General features: G+C 41.2%; 1 non-coding gene across 1 annotated transcript; it reads right to left on the minus strand.

Annotated features, from left to right (window-relative positions):
* Positions 1 to 961: 961 nt before the first annotated feature.
* LOC115935924 (small nucleolar RNA U13) lies at positions 962 to 1064 on the minus strand. The gene has a single exon (XR_004071514.1). It is a non-coding gene; the product is annotated as a small nucleolar RNA U13 (small nucleolar RNA).
* Between the last annotated feature and the right edge of the window lie 9999 nt (positions 1065 to 11063).

The raw sequence follows: 11063 nt of genomic DNA on the forward strand, positions 1-11063 counted from the left end.
TGTACCTTGTTATTTAAAAAGCAGCTTCTAATTAAACTTACGCAGACAACTTCATTGCCATAAAAATTAAGCATACTTACAAATAGTTTCCAAATTTTGGAGGGACAGAGAAAAAGTAAATGTTGCCAGTTTTGTTCACAAAAGTATACTTTACCAAATTGTTGTAAACTATAGATAGCTTGAGAGAGAAAGTCTCCTTAAATCTGGAAAACAAAACATGTAAGTAAAAAACCAACAATGTTTCAAATATCTGTCTTCATTAGATATTTAATCTCATGTAATTAATTTTTGTTCTGTTTAATCTTAGTTGTCAGTTTCATGAATTTATCAGTTTCTTCATGGCGGTCCTGAATATCTTATTTAGTCCATTGATCTTAAACTTATCAGAAACCTATATTCAGGAGTACTTGCCAGAGTCTTTTCCATGAATCTGATTGCAGATGCGTTTAAAGAAGAATTAAAACTGTGGAAGACAGAGGCTTAAAACAGCCATGGTTAAAAATCTGATGAGAGTTCAGCAATTGACAAGGAAACTCAGTTATGTTTATTGCATACAGCATTTTAAGACAACAGCCAGAAAAATGACTAACAGTATCACATTAGGACCATCAAACATTTATAAATTTTACATAATTTTTAGATCTTTCACATCAATAACACAGCCATATAAATATAACTTAGAGAAGATTTAGTGTCACTTTGTTATTTGATCCCATCTGTGCCTCCAACGCTTCTCATACAACTCAATACATCAAACAAGCCTAATTAGTTTAACAGCTCTACAAGCTGAAAAATACATCGTTTGAGGCTCTCCAGGAGCCCAACTAGAAAATCTCAAAGATAATTCTAGGTTGAAAAGACTTCATTTAGAACTCTGATATTGAGAAAGCTGGCCAAATATGTCAAAAAGTATAAAACATTTAATTGAAACAGAATTGCAGATCATAGTGAAATAATAGTTGTTCACTTAACAAGAGTGACTGCAGATTTCAAGGTCTGAGGGTGGCACATCTCACACACGAGTGTGAACACTCAGTCATCATCCTTATGAACTACAAAAGGATCGTGACTGAAGATTTTAAAAGTAAGCTGAGCATGATGGTGTGCACCTGTAGTCCCAGCAACTCGGAAGAATGAGGTGGGAGGATCTCTTAAGTGTAGAAGTCTCAGGCCAGACTGGACAACATAGTGAGACCCTATCTTAAAGAATAAAAATTCCAAAGGCAAATGCAGAAAGTTGCATGTATGTTTTATTTAAAAAAAAAAAAAGGCAAAAGACTCATTTTTCCTAAGTAATCAAAAATCTGGCCGGGTGCAGCAGCTCATGCCTGTAATCCCAGCACTTTGGGAGGCTGAGGTGGGTGGATCACGAGGTCAAGAGATCAAGACCATCCTGGCCAACATGGTGAAACCCCGTCTCTACTAAAAATACAAAAATTAGCCAGGTGTGGTGGCACACACCTGTAGTCCCAGCTACTCGGGAGGCTGACGCAGGAGAATCGCTTGAACCCGGTAGGTGGAGGTTGCAGTGAGCCAAGATCACGCCACTGCACCCCAGCCTGGCAACAGAGCTAGACTCCGTCTCAAAAACAACAACGACAACAACAAAAAACCAATAAAGACAGCATGAAGCACAGGAAATTACCTTGATAAAACACAGAATCTTTGTTTCCTAGGCCAATTACCAAAAAATAAAGAAAATACTCCTGCAGTGTAATTGCTTCTTATAGGAAGTCCTTTTAGATAATCTGAAAATCTAACCTAACGAAAAGGTACTTGAATTCAATTTGACACTGGATGAGTGTGTGTCCAAGGTTACATGAGTATACACTATATTATAGAAGAAGTAAACAAAAAAAATAAGTACCTTGAGCAGGGAAACATATGGCTCTTAGAAAAAGTAAAAGCACATTAAGTTTCCTTGTTACATGGAATAATTTAGACATTTCAAGAAAAGCCAACAGCACAGAATCAAGTTATTCTTGGAGGAAAACATTGCTTTTCTAGACCTTTAAGACAAACATATCAGCATTAGGCCTCAACAGCAGAGTTAGAACCAGAGAAAATAAATGCAGAAGCTTACCAAAATGTCAAGGGAGTGAGTCATTAAGTTAATTAAGAAAAAAAAAAAGTGTGGCCGGGCACGGTGGTTCATGCCTGTAATTCCAGCACTTTGGGAGACCGAGGCAGGCGGATCACGAGGTCAGGAGTTCGAGACCAGCCTGGCCAACGCAGTGAAACCCCGTCTCTGTTAAAAATACAAAAATTAGCCGGGTGTGGTGGCATGCACCTGTAGTCCCAGCTACTCGGGAGGCTGAGGCTTGAACCCAGGAGGCGGAGGTTGCAGTGAGCCAAGACCATGCCATTACACTTCAGCCTGGGTGACGGAGTGAGAATCCGTCTCAAAAAAAAAAAAAAAAAAAAAAAAAGTGTGCCTTCTTAAGGGGAGAAGGAGGAAGAGCAGAAGGCAATGGTGTATGACCTGCAAATCATGTGCAATGAGGTGCAGCAGAAGTTGAGCTTCTGAGACATAAATCTGAAAATCTTCAAGAGAAAGACTCTATTTTGAGAAAGTAAATTACTAATTTAAAAGATAGCATTCTAAACCTAGAATTAGGGAAATTAAACAGAAACCATAAAACAGGAAGAGGTTATAGTTCAGAAGATGGTAAAAAATTTAAAGAATCAGATTTCAGGGTTTTTGTTTGTTTGTTTTTTTAGAGATAGGGTCTTATTATGTTGCCCAGGCTGGAGTACAGTGGTACCATCATAGCTCACTGCAGACTCAAACTCCTGAGCTCAACTGATCCTCCCACCTCAGCCTCCTGAGAAGGTTGGGGGGTGGGGGAGGAACTAAAAGTGTGCACCATCATACCTGGCTAATTTTTAATTTTTTTTGGTAGAGACTGGGGTCTCATGATATTGTCTAAGCTGGTCTCAAACTCATGGCCTCAAGCAATCCTCCTGCCTCGGCCTCCCAAAGCACCAGGATTACAGGTGTGAGTCACCACATCCAGCCAGATTTCAGAATTAAAAATCAAAACCTGTGGTAATTTTTTTTTTAACTAAGAGCAATGATACTCCAGGAAACCCTTGCAGCTTTAAACATAGAGAACTAGTTTTGGGTTTTGTGTCAGTATATTCAATTTTCAGAACAATTTATAAACAATTTCCTTCTAAATTTAGCCATCTTGATTACATACAAAATTTATTTCATAAGATTCATCTTTCACAAACCTTTTGCAAGTTGCTCAAACCTCTTATGGCTTGCTTAGGCCTAATTTTGTTTTAGACTTTCTTTTTTAATATTGGAACAAATATTTATTCTACCTTAGGACAAAAATGTACTTTTCTTTTTCTTTATCATTTTTACCACACAAGATTCTTTCTCATACAAAGTTATGTATCTTTTTCATCTTTCTTACCAAAGATACCTTCTTATATTTATAATTTTCTTTGCATGTCTCTTCCTACTTATTGATTTCTTTGCCTTGTTTTTATTTTCTTCTTAAATCTATATTTTGAAACCACCTTTAAATAATGTCTGAATTAGATATAATTATTATTTTTAAATTAAAAACATATATTCATGTTCTTTTTTAAAATAATTTTTTACTGGGCTAGGTGCAGCGGCTCACATCTATAATCCCAACACTTTGGGAGGCTGAGGCAGGAGAACTGCTTGAGCTCAGGAGTTTGAGACTAGCCTGAGTAACATAGCAAGACTCCATCACTACAAAAAAAAAATTTAAACAATATTAAAGTAGCCTTATTCATCAAAGAATTACACAAAGATAATTTTGCTTTTAAGGCTGGATTTGTGGGTCTATGACCTTAGAACATCTAGTGGAGACAAATATAGAACTTTCTGACCAGTAAACTCAGGCAAAAATTTATGCTAAGAATTCTGAAGACATTTTTATTTTACCAACAATTTTTTTTTCTTTTTTTTTTTGAGGTGGAGTTTCACTCTGTCACCAAGGCTTGAGCACAATGGCACGATCTCAGCTCACCGCAACCTTCACCTCCCAGGTTCAAGTGATTCTCCTGCCTCAGCCACCTGAGTAGCTGGGATCACAGGTGTGTGCCACCATGCCCAGCTAATTTTTGTATTTTTAGTAGAGTTGGGTTTCACTATGTTGACCAGGCTGGTCTCAAACTCCTGACCTCAGGTGATCTGCCCACCTCGGCCTCCCATAGTGCTGGGATTACAGGTGTGAGCCACCATGTCCAGCCTATTTTACCAACAATTTTAAGATTAGTTTACTTACAAAAGATTTACCCACCAGGCGTGGTGGCTCACACCTGTAATCTCAGCACTTTGGGAGGCTGAAGCAGGCGGATCACGAGGTCAGGAGTTCGAGACCAGCTTGGCCAACATGGTGAAACCCTGTCTCTACTAAAAATACAAAAAATAAGCCAGGAGTGGTGGCACATGCCTGTAATCCCAGCTACTCGGGAGGCTGAGGCAGGAGAATCACTTGAACCCAGGAGATGGAGGTTGTGGTGAGCAAAGATTGTGCCATTGCACTCCAGCCTGGGTGACAGAGCAAGACTCCATCTCAAAAAAAAAAAAAAAGTATAGATTTATGTTCATGTGAACTTAAAAGCATTTGTGTTAATTACTGTATTTCTAATAAATTACTTTTTAAGCACTTAATTATTTTCCTTCAAGCCAATTAAATAGAGATCTCTGTAGATTTAAAATAATATACATAAAATATGTAGACACAAAAACGTAAAAACATATAGATGAAGAAAAACAAAAAAATTATAGTTTTTACTTTAAAATTCTAATCATAACGCAGTAAAACAGAGTAATAAACTTGTCAGCTTATAAAAATACAGTTGGATCCAAATTATATCCCTAACAAAATGGGACAAGTTAGGGTCATGTTCATATGGCTAAACTTGAAAATTTTTATTTGTCCTGAGATGTAATATTATGAAGGCTGTGAACCAAATTTTGGGCAGTTTCCATAGCACTTTGGTTTTAAAAAGGCTTTTTTTTTTAACCTTCTCCCCACATTTTTTCAGTTTCAAATGAGTTGTTTTAGTGAACTCTTGGATGTTTATATTTCATTTAGGGGTTGGAGGAAAAATGAAAAGCTCCAAGTAGCCTTTAGTAAAAGATTTATCTTGGCTGGGCACGGTGGCTCACGCCTGTAATCCCAGCACTTTAGGAGGCAGAGGCAGACGGATCACAAGGTCAGGAGATCAAGACCATCCTGTGAATGGTGAAACCCCGTCTCTATTAAAAATACAAAACATTAGCCGAGGGTGGTGGCGGGCGCCTGTAGTCCCAGCTACTCGGGAGGCTGAGGCGGGAGAATGGCGTGGACCCGGGAGGCGGAGCTTGCAGTGAGCCGAGATTGCGCCACTGCACTCCAGCCTGGGCGACAGAGCCAGACTCCGTCTCAAAAAAAAAAAAAAAAAAAAAAGATTTATCTTAATACAAGTGAAAAAATTAGCAGATTCAGAATAAACAAGAACAACAAAAGTACATGGAGCGATTAGAAGCCTCTTTATGCATCCAATGTTTAGACTGCTTAACTCTGTAGTTGAGGTTTTCTGAGAAAAACAAGTTTAGAAAATTCAAATAATTCCCATAATGGCCATAAATTATCCTTGGTATAGATTGCCCATCAGTTTAAAAATGTGCATGAGATTAGGCCATCAATTTTGAATATCTTTCCAGCTGGAGTCCCATCCCAGAAAGTCTGGCATGCCTAGAATTTTGAGAATCCTGTCCAATTTTTTATTAATCTTTTGAGAGCAGAAGAAACCCCTATAAGCCCTGCTGGGAATGTCAGGGGCTTGGACCCGTGTTTTTTTTTTACAGTGTACCTGGCGCAGAATACTTTTTTTATACCTAGCAGATGGCCTTTATCCGAAGTTGTCCAACCTGTGACCAAGTTTTTCCTAGGCACATGGCAATTTTCTTGAGACTGGCAGGCACCCCAGTAGTAATCACACCTGTTTATCTTTACATGGGAGACTTTTTCTTCAGGGACAAGAGTCCCTCATAGATGGTGGCAACTACCCTAGTGGCTTTTATTTTTTATTATTTTGAGACGGAGTTTTGCTCATGTTGCCCAGGCTGAAGTGCAATGGCACGATCTCTGCTCACTGCAACCTTCATTTCCTGGGTTCAAGCGATTCTCCTGTCTCAGCCTCCCGAGTAGCTGGGATTACAGGCATGCACCACCACACCTGGCTAATTTCATATTTTTAGTAGAGACGGGGTTTTGCCATGTTGGCCAGGCTGGTCTTGAACTCCTAATCAGGTGATCTGCCCGCCTCGGCCTCCCAAAGCGCTGGGATTACAGGCATGAGTCACCACGCCCAGCCCCTAGTGGCTTTTCATTGGCCCACCTGTGCCCACCACTTAGAATGTTTATTTTTTGCCCTCAGAAAATGTTCAGAAACAAGCAGGGAAAAATAAAAGAACCCCAAATCATTTGCAGATACACGTAACCAATCCAAAATGAAACCAAAGTAAGACAGCCTCAAAAATTTTAAGCCAGGTGTGCGGACCACAGGAAATATTATATCAGGCATGCAGAAAAAAACAAAAGAATTCACCGGAAAAGGGGTGCCTCACAGAGAGAACATAAATTCTGTACAAACTAGACTTTGCTCTGTGATGATGCTATCCTCATAGGACGTGCTTGCCAGAAAAGACAAAAGCCTTTTATAGTCCCAAGAAGGATGCAAGGTCATTTATTAAGGAGGTCTTGGCCGGGCGCAGTGGCTCATGCCTATAATCCCAGTACTTTGGGAGGCTGAGGCGGGTGGATCCCTTGAGGTCAGGAGTTCGAGACCAGTCTGACAAACATGGTGAAACCCCATCTCTACTAAAAATACAAAATTAGCCAGGAATGGTGGTGCATGCCTGTAATGCCAGCTACTTGGTCGGCTGAGGCAGGAAAATCGCTTGAGCCTGGGAGGTAGAGGTTGCAGTAAGCTGAGATCGTGCCATTGCACTTCAGCCTGGGGAACAAGAGTGAAAGTCCATCTCAAAAAAAAAAAAAAGGCCTTATTACCAGACCAGACCCCAAATAAAGTCAAAGAGCTTCTACAAAAAAAGAGGGAGGTTCAGCCTGAGAGAAGACTCACCAGAGGCTGGGCATGGTGGCTCATGCCTGTAATCCCAGCACTTTGGGAGGGTGAGGTGGGTGGATCACTTGAGCCCTGTGAAAACATAGAGAAACCCTGTCTCTACAAAAAATACAAAAATTAGCCAGTTGTGGCGGTATACACCTGTAGTCCTAGCTACCTGGGAGACTGAAGAGGGAGGATGGCTTGAGCCCAAGAGGCAGCAGTTGCAGTGAGCCAAGATTACATTACTCAAGGTGATCTTGACGTAGGTCTCACTTCTAAGTCAGCGGTGTCCAATCTTTTTCTCTTCCCTGGGCCACATCGGAAGAAGAAGAATTGTCTTGGGCCACACATGAAATACACTAACACTAACAATAGCTGATAAGCTAAAAAAAAAAAATTGCAAAAAAATCTTGCAATGTTTTAAGAAAGTTCACGAATTTGTGGTGGGCCACATTCAAAGCTACATACATGCATGATGAGAACTCTCCCTTCATGGCCTTCCCCAGCCATATGTTTGGGTTTGACACAAGTAACTCCATTTGGATTCTGAAAACTTTCACACTTCTTTTTGTTTTGAGATGGAGTCTCGCTCCATTGCCCAGGCTGGAGTGCAATACCACGATCTTGGCTCATTGCAACCTCTGCCCCCCAGGTTCAAGCGATTCTCCTGCCTCAGCTTCCCGAGTAGCTGGGATTACAAGCGCCTGCCACCACACCCGGCTAAATTTTGTATTTTTAGTAGAATCAAGGTTTCACTATGCTGGCCAGGCTGGTCAAACTCCCGATCTCAGGCGATCTGCCCGCCTCGGCCTCTGAAAGTGCTGGGATTAGAGGTGTGAGCCACCGTGCCCGACCTAACTTTCACACTTCTTATAGTAAAAGAAGAAAAAAAACTCTGCTCACATCATTTTTTACTTCTGACACCAAATGTGTGTGGGGTTTTCCTTCACATTAAACAATTTAACAGCTCTCTGGCCACCAACTGGGTGTCTTACAATACAGTTATGACGCTATCCACCTAGAGTCAGACTTTAACCACAGGTTAAGGTCTCAGTCCCAGCAGACTGTCCCCTACTTCAGATATCAGTTGAAAGTAGTGAGTTCCCAAGTTACTCACTCCTCTGTCCGACGTGGCTACAACGTTTCACCAACTTCACCAACTTGGAAGCTCTCTGAACCTTTTGTTTTTTATTTATCATTTATTATTATTATTATTATTATTTTGAGATGGAGTCTTGCTCTGTCGCCCAGGCTGGAGTGCAGTGGCGTGATCTCAGCTCACTGCAACCTCTGCCTCTTGGGTTCAAACGATTGATTCTTTAGCCTCAGCCTCCCGAGTAGCTGGGACTACAGGTGTGCACCACCATGCCTGGCTAATTTTTACATTTTTAGTAGAGATGGAGTGTCACCATATTGGCCAGGCTGGTCTTGAACTCCTGACCTCGTGATATGCCTCGGCCTCCCAAAGTGCTGGGATTACAGGTGTGAGCCTCCGTGCCCGGCCTGATGCCATTTCAAATAAGGACCTTTTCATTGATGTTTAGTATGAGAGATTCTTGGGACCTGAGATCTTTTTTTTTTTAAATCCAGAGTTTGCTAATCCAGACTTCACACAACCTACCCCAGAAGTTGTAGATGAAGCAATTCAGCATTGTCCTGTGAATGTCAGACATCTTCCCTGCAAGAATATTGTCCTCTCTGGTGGTTCAACTATGTTCAGGTACTTTTAATATTGCTTATGAGAGATTTGAACTCTAAGATGCCAGGAATTAAGTGAGGAATTGAGTAGCAGTAGATTGAGGCCAAAACCTATTGATACACAAATCACTACACAACACATGTAGCAATACAGTCTGATTTGGAGGATACATGCCGGCGTCTATGAGTACGCCATGCCAAAAAGGATTATGAAGAAACTGGACCTAGCATTTCTCATCACAATCCAGTGTTTGGAGTCCTGTCATAAAACTGACCTCATAGTTATTGGGGTTAGAGAGGTGGGGAAGAGATCAGCTTTCTGATTACCTGTTTTTTCTGGATGGCTGGTTTTGAGGTTTTATACCTGGCTGGAGGCTGGGTGCAGTGGCTCAGGCCTGTAATCCCAGCACTTTGGGAGGCTGAGGCAGGTGTATCACCTGAGGTCAGGAGTTCGAGACCTGGCCAACATGGCGAAACCTCATCTCTACTAAAAATACAAAAATTAGCTAGGCGTGATGGCGCACACCTGTAATCCCAGCTACTCTTGAGGCTGAGGCAGGAGAATTGCTTGAACCTGGGAGACAGAGGTTGCGATGAGCCGAGATCATGCCACTGCACTCCAGCCTGAGCAATGAGTGAGACTCCGTCTCAAGAAAAAAAACAAAAAACTGGCTGGAAACAGTAAGATTAAACATGATCATACAGGCGTATTTTTGTAAGTGTACCACCATGCAGATGTAGAAGACAGCAAAAATGATTAAGTGTATTTCTGCAGACAGAATATTTGAATTTTATGTGTAACAAAAAAAAAGTGGGTTTTAGTTCTTTCTGAGCCTTGATATTTTTAAGGAATTGTTTAAGATTTGATGGGTTTTTTTTTTTTTGGTGTGTAGATAGTTCCATGATGCTTGAATTGCACACACGTCTACATGTGCAATGCAAAAGCTTGTTTATATTTCATACTGTTTATACTTTGAGAAAAAAATTAAAAGAAAACCTGTGATATTTGAAGGGGGGAAGTGATGAAGTAAAGGATAAATTTTTAAAAATAGACTTATGAGGGCCAGACATGGTGGCTCATGCCTGTAACCCCAGCACTTTGGGAGGCCGAGGCGGGCGAATCACGAAGTCAAGAGATCGAGACCAGCCTGACCAACATGGGTGAAACCCCATCTCTACTAAAAATATAAAAATTAGGTGGGCATGGTGGTGGGCACTTGTAATCCCAGCTACTCGGGAGGCTGAGGCAGGAGAATTGTTTGAATCTGGCAAGCAGAGGTTGCAGCGAGCCAAGATTGCTCCACTGCACTCCAGCCTGGGTGACAGAGAGAGACTGCCTCAAAAAAAAAAATAAAATAAAAAGTGACAAAATGCATAGGAAAATTAAGGATAAGATTTTATTAAGGCTATTGCAATAGGGAGAGCCATCTAGATGTGAAGATCAAAGTATTCTGGCAAAGTAGCTTTGCCTTAGACCTTTATAGTTAGGAATGGGCAAGTCACAGGTGCATGAGGAACAGTTAGAATGGTTTTGCAATCAGGGGAGGTCTCTGCCAGCTGAACAGAAAATGTTTACTTTTGTCTCTAGTTTCAGGGGGACAGGCAATTCTAATCTTAATTGCTCATGAAAAAAGGAACTCGAAGTTGAAGGGTCTGCATTTGACCTTGTCACGAATACCTGGAAGTCATCTGTGAATCCTATAGAAGGGAGTCTTATCTAAATTAGTGGAGCCTGGAGCAGTGGCTCACACCTGTAATCCCAGCACTTTGGTAGTTCCAAGGTGGGCAAATCACCTGAGGTCAGGAGTTTGAGACCAGCTTGGCCAGCATGGTGAAACCACATCTCTACTAAAAATATAAAAATTAGCTGGGCATGGTGGCACACACCTGTAATCCCAGCTATTCAGAAGGCTGAGGCAGGAGAATCGCTTGAACCCAGGAAGCAGAGGTTGCAGGTTGCAGCCAGCCGAGATCGCTCCACTGCACTCCAGGCTGGGTGACAAGACTGAAACTCCATCTCAAAAAAAAAAAAAAAAAAAAAAAAAAAGAGAGAGACCTCCATCTCTACAAAAAATTAAAAAGTTAGCCAGGTGTCCCAGCTACTTGGGGGCAGAGATGGGAGGATTACTTGATCCTGGGAGGTAGAGCCTACAGTGAGCTATGAATGCACCACTGCACTCCAGCCTGGGCAACAAAATGAGACCCTGTCTCAAAACAAAAACAAGAACAAAAAACAAACATAGAAGAAAAAGAATTAATTA

This window comes from Gorilla gorilla, chromosome 13 (genome assembly GCF_029281585.2).
Source record: "Gorilla gorilla gorilla isolate KB3781 chromosome 13, NHGRI_mGorGor1-v2.1_pri, whole genome shotgun sequence".
NCBI classification, from domain to species: Eukaryota; Metazoa; Chordata; class Mammalia; order Primates; family Hominidae; genus Gorilla; species Gorilla gorilla.